This window comes from Gallinula chloropus (assembly GCF_964237585.1).
Source record: "Gallinula chloropus genome assembly, chromosome: 7".
Taxonomy (NCBI): domain Eukaryota; kingdom Metazoa; phylum Chordata; class Aves; order Gruiformes; family Rallidae; genus Gallinula; species Gallinula chloropus.
Genome location: NC_140092.1, coordinates 26,508,094 through 26,533,287, shown reverse-complemented (window position 1 = coordinate 26,533,287; position 25,194 = coordinate 26,508,094).

The window sequence follows — 25,194 nt, the reverse complement described above, 5'->3', positions numbered from 1 at the left end:
AGAGGGTGTCCCCCCCGCCAACCTCCATCCAATCATGTATATGATCAATAACACATTTTGTATTGTTCTCCTGCGTGCAGGAGGTACAGATTTCTGCACAAAATGATGCAGCTGCACATTTCTCCTCAGTCTGCAGTTTTCTGAATGCTACTGGAAACAATCACAGGATCACAGGGGTTGGAAGGGCCCTCCAGTGCCCATAAGGTCCAAGCCCCTGCCAAAGCAGGGTCCCTAGGACAGGGCACACAGGTCGGCGTCCAGACGGGGCTGGAATCTCTCCAGAGAAGGAGACTCCACACCCCCTGGGCAGCCTGTCCCAGGGCTCCCTCACCCTCACCGGGAAGTTCTGCACATTCATGCCTGGTCAGTCAATGATACTTAGAGATACTTCTTGTATGTAAATTAAAAGCAGAAGAAACTTCTCCAAGAAACCTTATTTCCACAAAAATATGCACAGTTGATCATTGCCAGTGGTGTGAGAAACCTTCGTGTCCTTTTTTTCCTCATTCAGTCTAAAACAGGCTTTTCAAAATGTACTTTTCAAGTACAATCAGATGAGGATATCTAGTTATAAACAACAAATGAATTAAATAGCAACCTCTGGTTAGTCACAAAACCCAACAAACAGAAGGAATCTCAGGATAACAGAAAGAGAAATTAAATATTCTTAAGTCACTATTATAACCACATAGAATAGAATTGTAGAATCGCTTAGGTTGGAAGAGATCTTTTAAGACCATCAGGTCCAACCACAGCCTAACTCTGCCTAGTCCACCTCTAGACCATATCCCCAAGGACAACATCTACATGCTTTTTAAATTTGTGTGCTTTCCCAGCAGAGAGAGATGACCTCTCCAACTTCTTTCGCCGAGGCAACAGCTGTGGCAGGGCGACAAGTCAGATTGCTCCTTCAAGTGTTTGCAAGTGGAGGGAACAGCACCTTGTGGTCACACAACCCCCAAGAAATCCTGTATCAAGACAAAGTTAAGATGGCTTCAAGCTGGAGCAGGGGAAGTTCCACACCTATATGCAGAACTTCTTCCCAGTGAGGCTGAGGGAGCCCTGGGACAGGCTGCCCAGGGAGTGTGGAGTCTCCTTCTCTGGAGAGATTCCAGCCCCGTCTGGATGCCGACCTGTGTGACCTGTCCTAGGGACCCTGCTTTGGCAGGGGGCTGGACCCCATGGGCTCTGGAGGTCCTTTCCAGCCTCTATGATTCAGTGATTCTTCAACTTCTTTGGGAAAGGCAACAGCTGTGGGAAGGCAAAATGAGAGCTGACAAGTCAGATTGCTCATTCAGGTGTTTGCAAGTGGAGGGAACAGCACCTTCTGTCCATGCACACCCCAAGTCGTCCTATATCAAGACACAGAAGCTCTATTAGATTGTAGTATCATAGATACAAGAACCATTAAAACCTGTAGAGTTCCACATCAGCTAATCATTCCTTCAACAATTATCACAAACAGAATTTCTTTCTAGATTCGTGGAGGCTGCTTCTTGAACAAAGGAGACCTCAAGATACGTAGCAATCCTGAGTTAAAAGGATTTAAAGCTTTTAAAGAAACATTCCCAAGTTCCATGCTGAAACAGTTTGTAAAGGTCATTAAAAAATTAACTTATCTTGCTGACTGAAGCTTTTTTAATGCACTCTGAGTTACAAAGGAATCACACAGCTGGAGCCCTTAGGCCAATGGTGCACTATATTCCTCTCCCATTAGCAAGGACAGCAAATATCTACATGTGGATTTCCCCACAGCAATCATCCCAATTCATTAGTCTTCATGCCCAAATATAAAAGCAGGGAGCTAACTGGGTTGAGTGTATTTTATGCTCCTTTCACTGAATAACCTCGTGGTTGTTTTCTGCAGGGATTTAATAAGAAAACTGCTGTGGCAAAAATCATTACTTAGCCTGAGCCAAGGTATTTTTTTCTAAGGTCTAAAGAACGGAGCTCTGATTCAACATGCTAAAGACCACTTTAAAATGCTTGGAAGGACAATACTCTTTGTCTGAAAGAGGAGGCTTGGTTACAGGGGACCAAGCACCAGCACATGCACTTGTGTGGACCTGTTAGATCCCACATGGTGAAAATAAAGGGGGAGGATTTTTAATTATTTTGACTTTTTTTACTGTTTAAGATAGCAAACTTAGAGCAAAGCTAGAGAAGACATCCCTAAACCACACTGTCATTCATGAAAGAAAATTGGAAAGCAAGGCAGGCCTTCCAAGGATGATATTAAAGTTGCTCTTTGAAGTAAATTGAATTCTCCCTGTTTGTATTAAGAATGGGATCCTTTGCTACTTTAGGATATTGCATTACCAGGTAGAGTAGATAAAAAAACCTGATTTTTTTCTACATTTCCTTTATAAGCTGAAATTCCCCCCCACTTTGATTAAAATGTATTTCCTCTATCCACATTGCTAACTATGCATTCGGTCCAGACAAGAGTTGCCATCCACATCCTCCCTTCATTGCACTTTTGACTTGTACAGAGGTTACAGTTGCATAGAAAACCACCAAAACAATCTGTCAATCTCTGAAAGCACATGACAGGGCTGGGTGTGTCCAGTTCTTAATGTGTTATGTTTGAACAGTCCTAAAGCAACTCTAGTTTCATTTACTCTTAACTGCCTCTGTAAGCCATAAAGTTTGGATTTGGTTTCCCAGTGATAATTCCTATGAAACAGAGAATCACACATTTGGAGATATATTTATGAAGTCTTTCAAGGTGATTGCTTGACATCAATGAGAACCTAAATGAATTTATTTTTAAGTAAAGTCTGGTCATACTCTATTAGACCAAATGTTAGTCTAAACCCATGTCTAACAGGAGTCACAGTAATAGGAAAAGAGTGAAAAACATGATTATTGTGTGTCGTGTTAGGACTATAAATGGGCTACAAACACAGTCTCCAAGTAATATATCCATTGTAGTGGGAAAGCAATTAATTTTTTCAACAACAAAAGAGTGAGCAGTGCTTAGAGCCAACTCTGCTGTACTCAAGTCCTACCTAAGACAGGCCTTGAGGAATTTGACAGGACATTTCTGGTGTGCTTTAAGTTTACCTGATAGGCATTTGTGGACAGTTAAACCTCCATTAGGAGTCATCTAGTCCAACCCCCCTGCAGTGAGCAGGGACATCTTCACTAAAGCAGGTTTGCTCAGAGCCCCATCCAGCCTGACCTTGAATGTCTCCAGGGATGGGGCCTCCACCACCTCTCTGGGCAGCCCCTTCCAGCACCTCACCACTCCAATGCATTTGCATGTTGAAGCAGAACGTATTTATTTCCTTCTAGTCCCTTAACTTTGCTGACCTGGCCCAGACCCCGAATACTCCAGTGGAAGGCAGCCTGTTTTCAGGAAGGGTACTAAGCTACCTAATCTTTTCCTTGCTATTTGCATTTTCATTCCATGATGGGCTTTGCTTTGCCTTGGTTCATCACCCCTCTATCCTGCTAGCCTTGCTGATCTAAAAACCTCCAACAATTCCATCTCCACTCCTCACAGACAGTGTATAAACAGCACTGGTGTATACTGGTTTAGCCAAAACACAAGAAGGTCAGAAAAAACATTTTCTTTTGAGATGAAAAAAAGGAGGCAAAACCTAAGGATTTTAATAACAGCCTTGACATGAGAGCAACATAATACCAGTCTGAATTATACTTGGTACCAGCCTCTCATTGGAAACCCTAGATTGCTTTGTTCCAGCGCCTGACATAATATTCAGGCCCGGGGTTTATATTTGCACAGAATAGGGCTGTTCACTAGAGTCCATGCAAATCAAACACTTGATTTATGCATCATTCTGCTGGAGGGTGTAACATTAAATTTAATTTTGTAAGAAAAGCCTGAAGCGCCTCTATGCCTGGGGCTGACATTGTGAACCAGGGAGAAAGGTGCCCAAGAATTCATTACTGGTTCCAATATGCGAAATGTAGCATTTGAATGAAACATTTGTCTCTTGTCAAAAGGGAGTAATGTCTTCTCTTTGGAGAAAATATTTCTCCCCCCCCCCCTTCCTCCTCCCCACTTTGATTTTATCGCCAATTCAGCATATTGGGAGCTGAGGTTACAAGTGTAGTTCAGACTTGAGGTGATGGTGGGATGAATTACACGATGAAAGGGAGACACGTCGGTTGAGTTGCAGGACAGCTACAGGGTACAGATGTTGGTGGGTCAAGCTGGACGCCTTCTTGTAGCAGTACTTCATTGGAGCAATTAAGAGTAGTGCTGTTTTTCTCCTGACCTTCTCCACCAAGTTTCACAGGGAAGTCTGTTAGCTTGATAGGCCATTTACAGTTACAAACATCTACTTCTACCTTTTAGTCCTGAGAAGAAGCTTCAAAACATCAGGGGAAAGTTTTCCAAACTTCCCACCAATGAATACTGAATGATTTCTCTTCAGACTTCTTGTATAATCTACACCACATATTAGAATCACCATGATTGAAAAGACTTTCAAGGTCATCAAGTCCAACCATTGGCACTACACCACAGTAACCTCTGAAGCATCTCCCAAAGTGCCACATCTACCCATTTTTTGAAAGGCTCCAGAGACGGTGACTCCACCACCTCCCTGGGCAGCCTGTTCCAAAGCTTCACCACACTTTTGGTGAAGAAATTTTTCCTAATGTCCAATCTGAACCTCCCTGGCACAACTGGAACCCATTCACTCTTGTTCTGTCACTAGTTATTAAGGAGAAAAGGCCAACCACTGCCCAACTGCAACATCTTTTCAGGTAGCTGTAGAGAGCCATAAGGTCTCCCCTCAGCCTCCTCTTCTCCAGGCTGAACAGCCCCAGCTCCTTCAGTCTCTCCTCCTAAGACCTGGTCTCCAGATCCCTTATCATGTTAGTTGCCCTTCGCTGCAGCCTCTCCAGCACCTACATCTGCTTTCTAAACTGGAAGGACAAGAAAAGAGGGTATTAGACCCTCCCCCCCAAAAGGGGTACTAGAAAAAAATCACAGAATCACAGAACATTAGGAGTTGGAAGGGACCTCAAAAGACCATCTAGTCCAACCCCCCTGCCAGAGCAGGGTCACCCAGACTAAATCCCACAGGGACACATCCAGGTGGGTTTCAATGTCTCCAGAGGAGACTCCCCAACCTCTCTGGTCAGCCTGTCCCAGGGCTCCCTCACCCTCACAGGGAAAAGGTTCCTCCTGACATTCCCATGGAACCTCCTCTGCTCCAGCTGCACCCACTGCCCCTTGTCCTGTTGCTGCCACCCCTGAGCAGAGCCTGGCTCTGTCCTCCTGACTCTCACCCTTCACCAAGCTACAGAGCCATTTATAGCCATCCCAAACAGAAGCGACAGACAACGGTACAAGGGAAGGTAAACAAGTTTCTTGGCCATTACTGGACTGCTGGAGTTTATTTGTTGCATTTGAAGATCTATATGGTGATGTAATTCTTGATTGTCACACTCTAGTAACCTCAACATTCAGAAAAGTCATCTCTTGTTGCCTATTCCTAAGGCCCACCTGCTATCCCACACCTTCTCATCCCACAGGAGAAAGTTAGGCATTCCCTGCAGGAGCAGGACACTGGTCCTTCACAGAATCACAAGGTTGGAAAAGACCTTTAAGATCATCAAGTCCAACCCTCCCTGTCCTGTGCTAAACCATATCCCCTAATTACCTGATCACCAAACACATTCAAGCATAATGCAGTTTTCACCTTATTTTCCTGAAGCAAACTCTAGACTTAGACGTGGAAACACCTTTTGAAATACCTATTCCATGTCACAGCTGAGTATAACTCAAATATGTGCAAAGTGTTTTGAGAAGGGTACACAATCCTGACACAAGTGTCTCCTCTCCTTGAAGATAATCAAGGAAAATACAGTATTTCACTTCAGAATTATTAATATTTGAAGCTAATAAAAAAAGAAATATGTTGAGGTCACAGACAATATTTATCATCTCCCACAGTTCATGGTGTTTGGCTATTCTGCTTCAGTCAAGGCATTTGTACTCTGGGGTCAAGCTCATAGAATTTTCAGCTGTGAAACCCAAGCTCTTGCACCTACTCACAGAGCCACAGGACTCCTGCCCAGGGGGTGTGGAGTCTCCTTCTCTGGAGAGATTCCAGCCCCGTCTGGACACCGACCTGTGTGACCTGTCCTAGGGACCCTGCTTTGGCAGGGGTTGGACCTCATGGGCTCTGGAGGTCCCTTCCAGCCCCTGTGAGTCTGTGATTCTTGTCCTGCAAAATCATGCTTTCAAGGTCACTCCAGAGCATTCCTGTCCCACGAGGCCAAGCTTCTGCATAAGTTGTTCAGCTTGCCAAACCTTGATATACTCTCGATCTGAAATCTTGAAGCTATTTTCTTTGTTCAGCTAATGAACAGTATGGTGATGAATACACATAAGGCAAAATTGATCCACTTAATTCATCATTTGTACATATGTATGGATTTAAGCCCTTTTAAATGGATTCTGGGATTAAGCACCTATGCTTACCTTCAGGAGCTGTTAAAAAATACCTAAGGGCATTGTGGTTTTGTCCCTTAATTTCTGAAATTAAAATATTAACCCCCTCTTTTAGTATTTTCAGCTTTAATTAAAAAACAGCCAAACAAGAAGCATTTTGTTGGCTTGTAAATCAGTGCCCAGGCAACGCTGTACTCCAGCTCCAAGGCCCTGCTTCCTGGGTAGCTGTAGGGGACAGGTTCCTGCAAGCTGCACCCAACCTTGTAAGGATAATGAGTAAGTTGTTGCTCTACAACCAACCTTTGCTCTACAATCAAAACCACAACTCTGTACTTCCATCCAACCTGGCCTTGAGCCCTGCCAGGGCTCCAGGGGCTCCCACAGCCTCTCTGGGCACCCTGTGCCAGGGCCTCCCCCTCCTCTGAGCAAAGAATTCCCTCCCCACATCTAACCTAACCCTGCCCTCGTTCAGCTTGAAGCCATCACCTCATGTCCTATCACTGCACTCCTCAAAGAACCATGACTGTCTTTACAACAGTCCTCCATTTCATACATTCAAAAGCCTTCCCAGCACCACCAGCCTCACTCAGAAACTGCCCTTTAAGTCAGTTTTATGTCAAGGAAGTCCATACCTTGTGGGAAATATAAATCAAGATAAGGCCATACCAGCTCAGTTAGCTACCTTCTGTTTAAAATACATTGATTTGCACCAAGTCTCCAGTCCCTGGGTGATTTTAATTCTTTTTTCAGTTATCTTAGATTATTTCCCCCCTGCTTAATGTACAGAATTTCTACATTCCCCCTTGTCCTGCCATTATTTACACTTTTAACAAGCTGCTTCCCCTCCTGTTTCTCTGCTTCCTTCAGGACAGGAGGGCTGCAATGAGGTCCCCCTGTAGCCTTCTCTTCTCCAGGCCTCTTATCCTCTCTTATCCAGGCCTCTTTTTACATCCCCCACTGAAAATTCTACCTGCCATGCCCTGTTCTTCCTGCCAGGTCACCAGTTGTCTTAAGTGTCTCAGAGCCAAGAATCAACCCAAATAGATGCTGCTCACTACTCACTTACTACTCAGGCCTAAGCAGCTGCTCAGAAATACCTTCTGAGCCTTAAACTTAGCAGTGCCTCAAGCAATAGCAAGTGCTGTGTTGACTTTACATCATCCTGGTCTCTCCAGTCAAATTCTCACGCAAATTCCAAGCACAAGTCACACCATAATTTAATTCTGTATTTTAAGATGATTATCAAGCAAGTCCTCAGGCAATTCTTGTGGAGTTCATAAAAAGTAAGCTAGCAGATCTCTGGCACCATCTGCCCCACCACTTAAGCAGCATCCACCTTGATGCTGCTCTTGGACAACCCTTATATGCTGGAACAGAAAAGACAGAGCAACATCACACGATAACCATCTGACCTTTGCTGCACATAAAGAATAGATACTTTGCTTGATAAGCTTCACTCTTATCTCCAGTGTTATTCTCCCTCTAGCAACAGACTAATGCTATTCATGAGATATTATTCATTCCCAAAGCAATTTAAGAGATACATTTACTAACCTTAAGTATGCCCCAGTCCCACATTCCTCCTTGTGCCTTTCTGCTTTCATGCCAACTTTCTCCCATCCTTAACCTTCCGATTTGTATTACCACCAATTTTCCACCTTCTTCCACGTGATGGACATACATTTCTATCTGTTTTCAAGGTTCCTTTTCTGAGCCAGACTAGTTTCTCAATTAGGACAATGCTCTTCCTTGTCTGAAGAGCTGGGGAGAAGAGAGTTGACCACTGAGGAAAGGGCCCTCAAGCAGTTTAATAGTTTAAAGTATTTTCCTCATATGCCTTTCAAGTTTGCCACTGGGCCTTGAAGACTTTATCCAGGATTTCATGTAGCCCCACCATACACAGAGAATCCTAGAACCCTCTGAGCTGGGAGGGACCCCTCAGGCCCCTCAGTCCCACTCCTGGCTCCACACAGCCCAGCCCAGGCAGCGCAGGGCACTGAGCGCAGCAGCCAGACGCTTCTTGCCCTCAGCCCAGCTCGGGGCTGGGACCCCTTCCCTGGGGAGCCTGTGCCAGCGCCCGACCCCCCTCTCAGCACAGAACCTCTTCCTGACACCCAGCCTGACCCTCCCCTGGCAGCTTCACGCCGTCCCCTCAGGTTCCAGCCCTGGGCCCAAAGAGAGGAGATCATCTTTCATACATCAGTCAATCTCCATCTTACCCCTCAGCAAGACTGATAAGGAGCTGAGAGGAGAAAATCCTTGTTATCCCAAGGAGTCTCCTGGTTTCCAGCTGAGACCAGTTCACAGTTTGTATTCATGAGTTTGTGCTGAAAGTAACCTCTTTCAGAAGCTCACTCTCCAGATAGATTTACTGGAAACAATGATATCACCTCGGAATCCTGCTAGGCTAAGCAAGCCATGCTCTCTCAGTTCTGGGATGACAGACAGATCAGTCCTCTAATTATTCCCAGGTCACTTTTTCTTTTTGCATTTGATTCACCCAGAGTTCATCTTTCCTGCTCTAGATCCAAACAGCACCGTGTGTTCAGCACGTGTGTCCAGTGCTCAGTGTGACAGTATCACCTCACCCCTCCACAAACTGACATTATTTCAGCTAGAGAAATATTTATCTTTCCTACAACCATCTCACCTTGGTTGGCCCAGAGCCATCCTATCATTCATTCTCTCCTTATCTTCAGCCATCCACAAACCCTATTCTCCTCGCCTTCCAACAGATGCCCTTGATACAGAAGGCACTGGGTGCATTTTGTGCTGCTGTAAAGCCACCTGGGGTTTTTATCCCAGTCTTCAGTACCCTCCTCTTCTGCCTTTCCATATCCCAGCTCTCCAGTTAACTGCCACATTTCTCCAGTTTCAGCACAGAAAGTGAACATGATGACACGGTCACCACTGAAGATTGGAGCAAGAGCCAAAGACCACTCCCGGATGGGTAAAGCCCTCAGAAACCTTCCTCCAAGCTTGGTAGCCACACTACCCTTCATCAGTGGCACATAACTCTCTGCTCAGTTACCCTGCATTTCTGTCAGCCACTGTGGTCTTCACTAATCATTTCCCACGTGGGAAACCTGTTGCACATCCTACTTCTGCTGAACAGTGAACGTGAACTATTGAAGACAGGTGCCAGGTTAGCCTGTCACAATTTGTCTTTAGAAACAGATATGTTTTGATCCCATTCAGCATTTTGTTTCCATCTTTGACTACTTCTAGATCAACTCAGAGTGCTGTAATTGAGAACATAATTTAAGCTGCTTACTACAAAGCAGAGAAGAGACATCACATCTACTTCCCAGGGGGAAGTTTTTTGCAGAGAGAGTGGTGAGGGGCTGGAAGGGGCTGCCCAGAGAGGGGGAGGGTGCCCCATCCCTAGGGGTTGTCCAGGGTCAGGTTGGATGGGGCCCTGGGCAACCTTGTGTAGTTCCAGGCCTGGAGGTTGGTGTCCCTGCCTGTAGCAGGGGTTTGGAGCTCTGTGCTCCTTGGGGTCCCTTCCGACCCAGAACAGTCTGGGATTCTGTGATTCTATCCAATCATTTAGTACTAAGGCAGAAAAACAACCAAGCCACCTTTCCCTAATCAACTGCTGTCCACCAGCATAAAGTTCAATGTAAGATTGGCCCACCTACAACAATTGGCCAGAGAACTATGGCCCCATCTACACTTGGGAATGGCACCAGTGCTTTACTACCGCACAGTCATGTCACTGTATGAGATAAGCAACAATGTCATTCCCACTGCAACCTCTCAGAGACATGAGGCTCATTAAAGCAGCTGTTGATTGTGTTCCTGTGGGAGATTCTCTCCTGAATACCCGTGTATGCCCCACAAAGATAATTGTACCATCTACTCCCTAACTTACAGCTACCTGTTAGAAGCGCTCTGGGACGTGTCTCCAGAGGTAGCATGAATACCCCCAGCACCAGGAAAGGAGGGAGCCACAGATGCATGATGCAGGACAGTGATCTTTCTATCCCTTGCAGATACTTTCAGCTGTTTAAGTTCAAAACACATGCTCCCAAAACTAATTCAGGAATTATGCTGTTCAACAGAGACAAGTGATTTAGGAATAAGAGAAATTAGGGGGAAGGTAAGATGGGATGAGGAGTACTGTCATCACCTCACAAGACAACATGCAGGCACTGGGTAGATTTTTAGCTTTTAATCATAAACAAAATAAATCAGTTGCTAGAAACTGATGCATGATAAATTCATGCTGCTGCTGAGCTTCATGTTCTTAGCAACAAGGCCAAGGACCTCTAAAACTACTTTCTTTGAAACAGATCGTGCTAATATCATGTTCTTACATGAGACTTGCGGTGTCCTAAGAGAAGCTGCAAAGCAAGAACACAACCTTGGACTTGATGTAGGATTTATAAATGTGCCTAAACTAGTGAAGGACCATGTTCCTTTATGGCTGGAGGACTCATTTAGGTCCATGTTTTTATTTTAGCAGTTTGATTTGCTAAAATGCCTGAGTAAAAAAAAGGAATTGAGCTTTCTCTGTTCTAGCCCGCTCATTTGCAACTTGTCCCCTTAGTAATTATTTTACATAGCTGATTACTGCTAGTTTGGTAGGTCTACTCAAACCCAGTGAACATTTAAAACCTACTAAAAGTCCTAAGAAAACTGCTGGTTCCCAAGAAGAGAATGGAAGAGGTATTAAACAACCATAAAGTCCAAGGATTAGGTAGACCACTAGAGAAAATTACCAACTCTCCATCTCTCATTTGTCAGAGATTTACAAAGGGGGTGGGAGCCACTATCTCTGTTTTTACTGATGAAGACAGCAGCAGCACAGGAAAAAACCCTATCCAGGAGGGTAGTAAGAGTGCCAAATGCATATCCCAGATCTCTCTATAGTGGTTTATTTGCAAGACTACAGCAGAACCCTCCCAGCCACAGCTGGATGTGGATACACACAAGAACCTCCTGCTATATTCTAAACTGAGCAGTTGGTTTACCTTGTGCAGCCTACATTCAGGTTGCCTTCGCACAGCTCGGACAACGTGGATTTGGGCTCGTTATCCTCATTTTAAATTTGAATAGCCAAGGGCTTCATCAGTTTTGTACCATTCAGGATTTGCAAAGTAAATATGACCTCAATATATTTTATTGCTCATTGCTAGGTGATTGCATAAGCAAAGACCTCATCTCCAACCTAAAAATGCCTAAGTAATCAAGGTTAAAATTAAGTGTACTGAAGCACCCTCTGCCTTATGAAAGACATCTTTCAAGTGCCTGTCTTGTGCAGGTTTAAGATAGATCCTTAAATTTCCATTACCGGACTTTCCTCCCCCCAGCCCCAAGAATTCCCTGCATTTACACAGGTCAGAAATGCATCAGACCTCATTATATGAATATTGATTTCAATAAGGAAATCAATAGGCATGAAGTAGCAGCATTTCCCAAATGTTTTTAAAAGGACTGTAATGGAAACTTGCTCTTCAGTCTCCTACAGGGAGTGTTGATACACAAATTGCTGCTTATGAAAGCCATGACACGTTTGGACACTTGTGCAGCTTTTGGGGGCTATGCTTGCATCCTCCTGAAGACCACCATGTTCCTCATCTCCATTTGGAAAGAAGCCACATTACAGTCACAGCCTGGTCTGGGTCGGAAGGGACCCCAAGGAGCACAGAGCTCCAACCCCCTGCCACAGGCAGGGACACCAACCTCCAGGCCTGGAGCTACACAAGGGTGCCCAGGGCCCCATCCAACCTGGCCTTGAAGGCCAACACATCCTATGAGGAGTGGTTGTTTAAGTACCACTGACACTACTAATTGCTAGAAGAGGAGCATTAATATTTTAAACAGTTAAATTCCTTTAAAATAGGAGGGCATGAGAGCATGCCACTGACACTTTCAGTGTAGTAGGCCATTTCCATGGTTTAGGAAGAGAAGACAATCATAGAGTTCCAACAGGTAAGGTGCAGAAGGAAGGTTGTCCAAGGCTGCATAGGCCTGTAGTCACAGGCAGTTCAGTCCTCTCACAGTTTAGGGCTTAAATGAGATATGCAGAAGCGGCCTCATGTCTTGCAGTGTGTCAATGAAGTGGTTTTCTTGGTAGAACAGGAAAAGTAGCATGTGATCAGGTTAATTTGGGAAGAAAGAGGAAATTCCCAGAGTAAAAGGAGCCTTGGAAAACTGGAGTTTATTTGAGAGACAGGGATGACTTAGTTTGCACTAGCTATGTTTGAGAAAGGTTTATGAGGTAATTTGAATTCTCCTGCACTCAAGTGACACAAGGCTCTGTTATGGCAGATGCAAATTTGAGCCACATTTCACAGAAATCAGGTCCTTTAAAAAAACACCAATGAAACGACACTGATTTAAGTCCAGCCACATCTCTGAAGCTTAAATATGTTGTCATCTGGAGTCTCATAGGAGAACAGATACAAAGCTTAAGAGCTTCCTGAGAAGTTTTCCAGTATGCCAACATGTGGCTTTGGGATAGAAGATATCCAAGACAGACCAGTCACATTTTCATTTATGAACTGGGACATGACAAAAGCTAAATACCCTTTCTATGCCATGACAGCAGCATAAAAACTTGTACTTCATTCTTGTTTCATCTCCATGCACACGTCCTTTAGACTGAGGGTGAGCAGAAAGAGGCAGTTAATCTCTGTGCCTCTGAGTTTGTTAATCATGCACACAGTTATTGGAACTCCCAAACATTGCAATTCCTTAACAACTGAAGGATCAACAAGGAACAAAAGCAAGAAAAGGGTGTGCATGTGCTCATTAAGGTTTCCATCCCTCCCAGCCCTTCACACACAACACAATTTATGTGTAAGAGCTTAAGGAAGAAAGAGGCACTGAAAACACCAACCTTTGGGAACCCAGAGCCTACATGCTCATACCTTGGAGGAAACCATGTGGAAGCTGAGGGTACTAAGCCTTTTGCTGGATCAAGGCTCCAGTATAAACCAAAATACTAAGCTCTTGTGATACTTGAATACTCTGGATGGTGGCAAAGCAGTTAATATCAATTTTTTTGAGGGGAAACTCTAATTTTTTATTCATTTACTCCCCTGTAGATCAGCACTCAGGACATTTTCCAACGACTTTCAATAGAACAAGGATGTGATATTTAAGGATTAAATTGTGATGGTCCAACATTGCTCCAGTGAAGAGTAAAGTAGAGGGCATAGATTCAAGATAAAATGCTCCACAGCTAAATGTTTATCATCTGTTCTAATGAGCACTCACAAGAGGAGTACTCAGATGTTCCACAGGTTTCCTTACTCAAACCTATCCAACAAGGTGGATCCCCCTTGAAACATCCAGCACATTGAGAGGAAAGGCTAAATATTCACACTAATGAGCTAAAGCACTACCTGGTTTCCCAACTCCAAGATGATGGGTTGGGCAAACTGAGCCTGAATTATATTCAAGTCACTTTTGTGTAGAAGCTGAGGAAGGAAGTTATATACCTGGAACAAAACAATGGCCCTAATATTCTTGTTGATAAGCAACTTTCTTTAAAGCATGCAAGTCACTCATGACTCAGGAGAACAAGGCAGCAAGGAACTTCTGCCCCAATCTTGGCTCTGTGTGGCAAGAAAATGGATTAATCCCAACAGAATCCCTGTCACTCACCAGGCTGCATTTTTCCTGGTCTTTGGCTGCTTCATCTTAACTGTGACATCTTCATTAACTAGATCATATTTATAAATGAGACTAGCAATTTTCCTAACCTGAAGTCATCTGAAGCCTTAGGTCCCACACTGGCTGAGCTTCCTCACTACTGCCAAGATGCTGGAAATTAAGTCACCCTAAGCAAGGGGTTTGAAACTTGTCCAGAAATGGAACTCAGGATATTAACAGCCTCACTGGTCCTTTTCACTGTAAATATACTGGAATGTTGCTGCAAAACCAGCAATTTTGCCTAATGAACTCTTACCCTTAGACCAAATTATAATGAACACAGGCATTACGCCCACAGACCCAGACTGCAAACAATAAGAGCATTAAGCTAATTCTTGGAGATTTATGACAGACCTGTCTGCCTTCTACATGCATTTTATAGGCATTTGCAATAAATTAACTAGTGGAGGCCAGCCCTGTGGCACAGAGACAGTATCATGCATAGCCAAGTAGTGGAACTGTGTATATTGAAGGACCGGTCATCGCTCACCAAAATGATAAAGGCTGGAAATCCAACTGCTCGATTAGAGAGAACTGGGGTGACCATATGTCACAGTGCTGCACCGTCTTCTGGGTGCTTACTTACTCCCTTGATAATGCCATGAAAGATATTGCCTTCGTTGGCAGCTTCAGGAAGTAAAGGTGAGGAGCAACAGTAAGATCCACCATTAAGTACAGTGATTGCTACTCCAAAGGTGTGTAAGATTAAGTTTTATTTAGGGTTTGAAGTTTTTGTTCTGGTTTTGGTCATTTCAAGGTAGGGGGACAAAGTAACGACAACTTAATGTCATCTATGTCATGACTATTGGCTTGAGTCATGCTGTAGACTCAAGGATTCTTCTAAGACCAACCCAAAACCAGAGCTCCTTGGATGAATTTTGAATTGTTTAGTTACGAAAACCCCCAGCAAACAAAAACATTGCCCAAGTATCTAGAGCTACAGGAATTAACCCACTTCTGTTTTGCACCTATTTAATCTGCAACCTTGACAACTGAATTCAGTTTGTGTTATTTCTACATTATAACCATAGCTAAATTCCTGCTCTTGGGGGAAAAACACATAGCTTTATCACAGAACTGGAGGGGTTGGAAGGGCCCTCCAGAGCCCATGGGGTCCAACCCCCTGCCAAAGCAGGGTCCCTAGGACAGGTCACACAGGTCGGCGTCCAGACAGGGCTGGAATCTCTCCAGAGAAGGAGACTCCACACCCCCTGGGCAGCCTGTCCCAGGGCTCCCTCACCCTCACCAGGAAGAAGTTCTTCCCCACATTGGGGTGGAACTTCCCGGGCTCCAACTTGAGGCCATGGCCCCTTGTGCTGTCCCCACAGACCCTGGGAAGAGGCTGCCCATGTCCCCCTGTGTCCCACCCTTCAGTTATTGATAAACATTATCATGATCTCTTAGGCCAGCAGGACAGCAATCTTATGGAGGAGGAAGGATGACTGGGATGAAGCTTGATGCTGAAGCCATTTAATGAAGCAATATGGTTTTTCTTACTGTCACAACCATACTCAAACTGTCCTTACAACAGCCTGCTGCACATTACACACACATTCTATTTTTAGCCTTCCTGCTTTTCCCCTATTCCTCCAGACCTTTTTTTTTTTCTCCAATCCCCTTGCATTGGCCTCCAGAGCCTGTTTGGAGCAATATTGTGAAGCAAATGACCAGACATAATGACTTTCCAAGGTCCTTGTGATTCCTTATTAACATTCAGTTAGCATAAGTCCTGACTTTATTATTGACTACATTGAATACACAATACACTGACCTCTGCCATCTGCAACTAAATCTCTTCCTGCAGATCTATCAAAGTGGTTTCATACACAGAGGAAGTAGAAGAAAACAAAGCAGGAGCTACTTATTTATTTATTTTATCCTGAGAAACTTTAACACTCTGTGGGAAAGGCTGCTTCCCCCCAGTGTGTTTACAGCCATTAGCATTCTAAGCTTTTAGTGCTGTTGCATCATCTCAAAAAACCCAGGGGAAATACGAATTAGCACACAGAATTCCTCCTTTTTAATTTAATCTTGGCAGAAGCAAAGTAGTGACAGAGAACCTCAGGGAAAGCTAGTTTTAAATACATGGCTTTAAGTGACTTGTGGAAATTAAAGTTTAAGCTACTAAAATGTCATCATATCTTCAGGTAGGGAGCAAGGCAGCACGTGGGCCACCAGAAAGGCCATGATAACAAATAACATCTATTCCACAAACATCTAGGGAGATATTTTTTCCTACTTCTGATGTTCATAAGTTATTTTTTCATTCCTAAAGGCAAATTGGTGCACACAAACCAGTGCTGTAAGGAGAAAACAAGGTCATCCCTGTGGTAAATTCAGGTGCAAACCATAAGAGTCCCACTTCAGCCATCATTGAGGAACTTGGTACATGCCATAGGTAAGTATTTCACACTAATAAACAGAGAAAACCTTCAACTTCAGCATCTGAGAATTCAGATAAGATGTTTAGTACCTGAAGGGACCTACAGGAAAGCTGGGCAGGGACTGTTTGTAAGGGCACAGAGTGACAGGACGAGGGGTGATGGTTTAAACTAGGGCAGGGCAGGTTTAGATGAGACCTGAGGAAGAAGTTCTTCACTCTGAGGGTGGTGAGACATTGGTACAGGTTGCCCAGAGAGGTGGTGGAGGCCCCATCCCTGGAGACATTCAAGGTCAGGCTTGATGGGGCTCTGAGCGACCTGCTCTAGTGAAGGTGTCCCTGCTCACTGCAGGGTTGGACTAGATGGGCTTTGAAGGTCCCTTCCCACCAAACACAGACTGGGATTCAATGATTGGAGAGCCAGAAGTGCATGCTCTCAAAGTGTGCTAGTGCAGAGCTACTGAGGGTGCTTTGTTGACAGCAAGTTTCATTTTACAAAGACACAGAATTTGGCAATATTTTTGCCAGAAAGGCTGGCAAAATGCAGTCTCACATGTGGACTAACCTGAAGGGTTAACCCTTTATTCTGAGCACGGGAGGCCAAAGGCAACCCGCTCTGCAATCCCTTTGGAGCCCTACAAAAGCAGATACAGTGGATGTCCAGTCCTCACTTCTACCACTGCCTAATCAGGTAGGTAAACCTACTCCTTCAAGAGCTCATCTTCAAAGAAAGACACATCTTCACTTTCAGTTTGCATACAGAGCTCAGAAGCAATGTTCCCTTCTCATCAGCCTTCTTAGAAACCCAGAAAAAATATATAATAAAAAATCCTTTACAGATCCAAGGGGGGGAACCTGTATTTCATTGACTGTAGTTTATGCAAATAGGATCAGAGGAATTAACATATTGGAAGGAGCTGACATTTGTCCTGATATATTGAATCGTTAGCATGACAGAATCACTTAAGCTGGATCCACTAACATCAGGTTTCCTCTCATTATTGACCCCTGCAGAGTAGGCCTGACAAGTGGAACTGCTGCAAAGTTCATTAATAATGTGAAATAAATCAATTGTTGGGGAAATACTGAAAAAGGATGACACTGAACTCAGAGTTTTTGCAAATTCAGCACATCCCAGTTTCCATCAAGGACACTAGTTAGAACAATGTCCTTTTCTGACCTATATTCAAGGAGTTATGCTTTACTCCTAGGCAAGCTCACAGTGATACTGAGATGTTGGATTGCTGGAATAACAGCATTCACTAGAAAATGAACAGCTTGATTATCTCATTCACACCACCACCAATACCTGTAAGTGTTTTAGCTTACTGATTGACACCCTCAGTATGAATTATGGGCAAGGAGGCATGCTTCAGAGCCAGGCTTTGTTTCAGCAGGGAAATGCACCTCCTAACTCACTAACCAGACTCATTTTCCAACACAAACACTGCCAGAATCACAAGGTTGGTAAAGACCTTTCAAATTGAGTCCAACTGTTCCTGTCCTATGCTAAACCATATCTCTAAATACCTCATCTATCCATCCTTTAAACACATTCAGGGATGGTAACTCAACCCCTTCCCTGGGCAGCCTCTTCCAGAGAATCACAGAATTGTAGGGGTTGGAAGGGACCTCAGGAGATCATAGAATCACAGACTGGTCTGGGTTGGAAGGGACCCCAAGGAGCACAGAGCTCCAACCCCCCTGCCACAGATCACTAAGTCCAACGTCCTGACAACTCTGCCAGGGAAGAACTTTTCCCTCCCATCTGAGCTGACCCTGCCCTGGGGCAACTTGAGGCCATTCCCCCTCGTCCCATCTCCTGTCCCCTGGCTGAAGAGACCATCGCCCACCTCTCTGCACCCTTCTGGCAGGGCAGTGGAGGTGGTGGTAAGGCCACCTAACAAACACAGTTTCTACCTTTTAACCCAGAGGTAGAAAAGTCTATGCTCAAGTAAAAGTTGAGACACATATACTGAAAGTCATGTCCCCTTGCTTGTGTTGCTACCAGAATTTAGAGGGCCAAATGCTGTGACATCCCCTGCTGTCAAACAAAAACCCACAAAGAAAGTCATTGACTTGATGAACACCCCTTTCTGCTGCTCACAAAATCTCCATGAACAGATTGAGATTTTCATTAATATATTCATGGTTCAACTTTAGCCCAGATTTGGATAATTTTTTAAACCACTTTATGGAGATGCTGAATTTCTTCTGCAGACCTCAAGCTGGCTTTAAATATGGGACGTGTGGTAATTAACACAGAACGTGTCTGGATAAAGCTATTGGTGCACATCACGTGACAGTGCAGGGCCTGGGAGGAGTTTAACTTGGGCAGAGCAAAAGAGTCAAAAAGAAATAAATCTAATTTAAATGAGAGCCTGAGACAAGGCAATTAAAGTACAGAATCACCTAAGAAAATAGTAACTTTCCACAAGCTTGTTCCTTTCATGGCAAATGCAGATTTAGTAAAAATAATTCCTTGAGCCCAGCTTAGGCATTTTTGGGTAATTATAATGAATTTTCCCTTAATAGATTTATGCTCAATCTTTGTGTTAGTTGTTTATCCAATGTTTTTCCTCACACATACATGTACATGCAGGACTCCTCCTCCTTACTGGGGTCTCGTGGAAGTACAATACAGCAGGGAGGAAGCAGTCTAGTAGATTCCTTGAGTGTTTGGAAGACAATTTCCTGACCCAGCTGGTGAGTGAACCAACAAGGGAAGGTGCCTTGCTGGACTTGTTGTTTGTAAACAGGGAAGGCCTAGTGGGGGATGTGAAAGTTGGAGAATGCCTGGGGCATAGTGATCATGAGCTGATAGAATTCTTAGTACTAGGAGAAGTAAGGAAAGGAGACAGCAGAACAACCACCTTAGACTCTGAGTTTGATTCCAATCCTTCCGTAAAACCAATGGAGATCTTTTTGAATCACAGATTCCCAAGGTTGGAAAAGACCTTTACATCATCAAGTCCAAGTTGTTCCTGTCCTCTGCTGACAAATACAGCTCCTCAAAGCACCTCACAAAGTTACTACATATCCTTTCCTATTTTTTCTTAGGCTTCTCTTTCGCCTCCAGTATTTTATTTCCTTTCTTCCTGTTCAATATTGGGCCTTTCCCCTCCTTTCTTTTCAGTCTTCCAGGCTCTCAAGTGGAAGCAGAGACTTCAACTGATGCAAATTAAAATGCAAGGTTCTGTAGACATGAGTATTGTCACATACCTAAGCAGAGCTAATTCACTTATCCATAATGACACTGTCCTGCACAGCTACACAAGTCCTGTATAACTTCAGTCACATTCTTGTTCTCAAGTCCAAGAATGACAAATATTAACACTAGGAGAAAGTTTGTGAATTGAGATCCAAAGCCTCAGATTTCCTTAGTTATTTAGTTGTCCCAAACTGTCACCATTCTAAGGCAAAGCTGAAAGTTGCATATCAGCATTGACCATGCCTTCCATACAAGCACTGCACAGTATAGAACCATAGACTGGTCTGGGTTGGAAGGGACCCCAAGGATCACAGAGCTCCAACCCCCTGCCACAGGCAGGGACACCAACCTCCAGGCCTGGAGCTACACAAGGTTGCCCAGGGCCCCATCCAACCTGGCCTTGAACACCCCCAGGGATGGGGCACCCACTCCCTCTCTGGGCAGCCCCTTCCAGCCCCTCACCATGATCTCTGGAAAGAACTTCCCCCTAAGATCTCATCTAACCCTTCCCTCCTCCAGCTTCACTCCATCCCCCTTGTCCTGCCAGTCTCTGCCCTTGAACAAGCTGATTCCCCTCCTGTCTCTCTGCTCCCTTCAGGGACGGGAAGGCTGCAATGAGGTCCCCCCACAGCCTTCTCTTCTCCAGGCTGAACCAGCCCAGCTCCCTCAGCCTCTCTCCATAGGGGAGCTGCTCCAGCCCTCTGAGCATCTCCATGGCTCCTCTGACCCCTCTCCAACAGCCCCACATCTTTCTTGCACTGGGGGCCCCAGCTCTGGACACAGGACTCCAGCTGGGGCCTCACAAGGGCAGAGCAGAGAGGGACAATCCCCTCCCTGTCCCAGGTGGCCACCCCTCTTCTAAAATTGTGTTATGAGAGTACTTTAGAAGGCACAATCCTTCCTTGGTTGAAAAGGAGCCTTTGGGAAGCAGAATGTCTTGTGTTCAAGGCCATATATGCAGCTGATAGCAGTACAACCCAGGAGAAACCTGACTTCCATCATCACTACACATAAAAACACTCACTCCCACCTGCACACCCCATGGTTCTTTGGCATATTCTCATTATTTAAAGGAATCTGCAAACAGGCCCAAGATCACATCACAAATTATGATTACACTGGTAAATGTGAGAGTAGAGAAAGGGTCCTTTTGAGCACACTTCTGCTGCTCTTGGTCTTTCCTTCTATAACCTTACACTTGCCAAGGTTTCAGTTATTGATCCTATTATTTCCATGCTAGCACTTTAATTTACCATCCCCAAAAATGATAATTATGATACTGTCATGACTGTTGTGGTCTCAGTCGTGGCCTTTCAGTCAGTCTCTTTTCATTGGTTCATCATTCTTTACTCTATCGATTACTTTCGTCAACATCTTTCCTCTGGCTCGTCCAGACCTGATGAGGACAGGTAGAGCAAACACTGCAATGCAGACTCAGCTGTTTGCTCACAGATTTGAAAGGCAAAGCATTCCAGGAAGGTACAGCCAGTGTTCAGCCAAGTGCAGGAGCTTTTGCAGTGTAGGATCAGAGAGCAATCAGACTATTTTCCATCCTTTGTGGTGAACAGCACAGGGATGCACAGGTAAAATTCATTTCTTATTGACCTCCTGGTGTTTTGATGTTATGTGCTGCAACCCAGGAGTTTCAGATTCACAGAATCACAAGGTTGGAAAAGACCTTTGAGATCATCGAGTCCAGCCATCCCTGTCCTGTGCTAAACCAGATCCCTGAGCACCTCATCTCCCCATCTGTTAAACACACCCAGGGGTGGGGACTCAGCCCCCTCCCTGGGCAGCCTGTGCCACAGCCCCACAACTCTGCCAGGGAAGAACTTTCCCCTCCCAGCTGAGCTGACCCTGCCCTGGGGCAGCTTGAGGCCATTCCCCCTCGTCCCATCTCCTGTCCCCTGGCTGAAGAGACCATCGCCCACCTCTCTGCACCCTCCTGGCAGGGCAGGGGAGGTGGGGAGAAGGTCTCCCCTCAGCCTCCTCTTCTCCAGGCTGAACCCCCCCAGCTCCCTCAGCTGCTCCTCAGAGGATTTGCCCTCCAGCCCCTTCCCCAGCCTGGTTGCCCTTCTCTGGACACACTCCAGGACGTCCATGTCCTTCTTGGAATGAGGGGCCCAGAACTGGACCCAGCACTCGAGGTGCAGCCTCACCAGTGCCCAGTACAGGGGCACAATCCCCTCCCCAGACCTACTGGCCACACTGTTTTTGATACAAGCCAGGATGCCATTGGCCTTCCTGGCCATCTGGGCACACTGCTGGCTCAGGTCCAGTCAGCAGTCAACCAACACCCTCCAGGTCCTTCTCCTCCAGGCAGCTTGACAGCCACTTTCTATATCCCACAGGACACATCTCTCGTGTCAGAAAGATCCCATTCCCCTACTTTATCATATTTAAGTCACAAGCCACATTCACTATGACAACCAGCATCGCAAAGGGGAGGGGTAACCTGACTTGTCACCGGGTAAAGCCACCAGTGCATCGCATCATGCAGCTGAAGAGCATAGCACAGGACTGAAGAGAATCTGACTAAATCACAGAAGGGAAATTTGTAGGAAGTAGAGGAACACAAAAGAAAAATATAAATCTATGAGAATGGTCCAGAAGGGCTTCTGTGCAGTGTAGGGGCCAAGCAGGTCCTTCCAGCATCCCTCACATCACAGCAGATCTTCTCAAAGCTGCTGTAAAAGTCTCCACTCCTCTAGCATTTGCTCCATCAAGACACCTATGACAGTTGCTACCATGGCAGCTCCACCACCGTGTATCTGCTTGCACCAGCTAGAAACGCGTCAAGAAGCCAAGCTGGGAGAAGTCAAACCAAGGAATTTTGCTTGACCAGGTCAAGCAATTGCTCCAGACAGTGGGAGCAAATTTCAAAACTATAGAAAAATTAATTCCAATTAATTACACCAACATGAAGGAAACTTGTCTGAAAGCTGTGAACACAGAAAGGGAGAAGAAGAGCCTGATGCATGAGCCTGGAGCAAGTGCCACTGGAAACTGGGGCACAAAAACAGCACCTTCAAGAGCGAGGATACACAGCTCATGAAAAACCAGGACAATCTGAATTACCACCCAGCTAAAACCAGCATCCCCAGACTGAGTTTTCTCCTGTGCTTCACAACCTCCTTGCAGCTCTGAGCACCCCCATTTCCCCACAGCATCCCCCCACCCTGTACCTTTGCCTTGATGCTTCCCTTGACAGCTGCCTCTTCTTCTACCCTTCCCTCAGGACAGTTTGCCTTTCCCACCCAGGCTCCCTGCCTATCTTTATCTACCAGGCTGTTATCAGCAAAACCCCAAAAAAGACAAATTCATCCTTTGTGCTGATACAATTGACTTGTCATCTACTTTTACAGCTAATTAGCTCTTTAGTAGATGATGGTGGATGTCAGAGGTCATCTGATAGCTGATCCTGCTAAACTGACCGTAAATATTTCTTCCCAATTGTATGGGATTGCCTCTTACTGCTACATTCTCTCTCCAATTAACATGGCACATTTAACCTATTTATCCAGCAGGGAGAGTATCAAGCCTGGATTAAAAAAATGATGGTTTCATAAGGCACAAGCACTCAGAACAAAATCTTTCACTGAAGGCCTGACCTGGTATGTGAGGATGCCAGTGATGTCTAATTAGGCCCTGGTAACAGTGGTCTTGAGCCAGGTGTTCTCTCTTGATGTTTGCAGCTCTCCATACCAATCAGACTGGTCTGGATTGGAAAGGACCCCAAGGATCACAGAGCTCCAATCCCCTGCCACAGGCAGGGCCACCAACTTCCAGGCCTGGAGGACTACGGACTACATATTGTGTATTCCGAACAGCAAATACATGTTGTTAACCAGCAAGTAGCTGTGCCCAAGATGTAACCAACTAGACACTATAGAATTAGAAATCTCCACCTCAAAAGACTTAAAAAAAATTAATTACATCAGCAGAACTCCGTCAGGACCAACAAACAGCAGTGAGAAGCAGTCCAGAATCACAAGGTTGGGAAAGACCTTTAAGATCATCAGTCCAACCATCCCTGTCCTGTGCTAAACCACATCCCTGAGCACCTCATCTCCCCATCTGTTAAACACACCCAGGGGTGGGGACTCAGCCCCCGCCATGGGCAGCCTGTGCCACAGCCCCACAACTCTGCCAGGGAAGAACTTTTCCCTCCCATCTGAGCTGACCCTGCCCTGGCACAGCTTGAGGCCATTCCCCCTCATCCCATCTCCTGTCCCCTGGCTGAAGAGACCATCGCCCACCTCTCTGCACCCTCCTGGCAGGGCAGTGGAGGTGGGGAGAAGGTCTCCCCTCAGCCTCCTCTTCTCCAGGCTGAACACCCCCAGCTCCCTCAGCTGCTCCTCAGAGGATTTGCCCTGCACCACAGAGCAGCTTGAGAAAAAAAAATGAGGTTAGCACCACTGCCCAAAACCCCCTTTGTAGCGCTTATTTTGCCCTCGTAGAAATGAACATGGAAGAGGAGATTCAGTTGCACCAATACCTGGCTGCCAGTCCTAGTTAACTCCTCTAAACACTCACTCACAGGCATCAGCAGGTAGACCCCCCCATCCTGTATGGAGCTCCATGCATTCCAGCATGTCACTGAAATAAAGGGTGACACCCCATCCACATCTCTCCTGCCACAACTTCTCTGAGTGACCTGTTCCAGCGCTTCACCACCCTCACAGCCAAGAATTTTTTTTCCCAACATCTAACCTAAATCTACCCTCTTTTAGTTTAAATCAGGAGCCCTTGTGGGCCAGGGATGCTGCTCAGAGTGTTCAAGCTTGCTCCTGTGCAAGTTCATACAGCACTGCATCACCATGCAACACCATCACAACTGTATATTGCTAAAAGAGACTCGTTACTCCAGCCCAATCAAGGGAGCCATAAGCATAAAGAGCAGGGGATGGTACTGTGGCTCCACAAGCTGTGCTGATCAGCAGCTTTCATTTAATCAAATGTTATCTTCAGAAGCCACAGCTGCAGCTGAAGCCTTTAAGAAACACATTTCTCCTGGGAGCCTTTTGCCTATGCTTCAGTGAGAACATCAGAATATTTGCCCAGGTTACGTGCCAACAGGTTGGTTTGGTACCTGGCATCTCAGCAAGTGGAAAGCCAGAGTCTGCAGGGTGAGGGAGAAGGAACAGCACTAAGCAACACCCAGTCTTAGAGAATCATCTCCTCACTGAAAACCTTTTCTGTTTATACTGCTTGGATAGTTTTAGTCTAATACAGAGTCACAGACTGGTTTGCATTAGAAGGGTTCTCAAAGCCCACCTAGCTCCAATCCCCTGCCATGGGCTGGGACACCCTCCACCAGCCCAGGGTGCCCAAAGCCCCATCCAACCTGGCCTTGAGCCCTGCCAGGGATCCAGGGACAGCCACAGTCCCACTAGGCACCCTGTGCCAAGGCCTCACCACCTTCACAGGGAAGGATTTCTTCCTAATATCTCATCTTAACTTACCCTCTTCTAGTTTATCCATCCCCAGATGGTGCCCCAG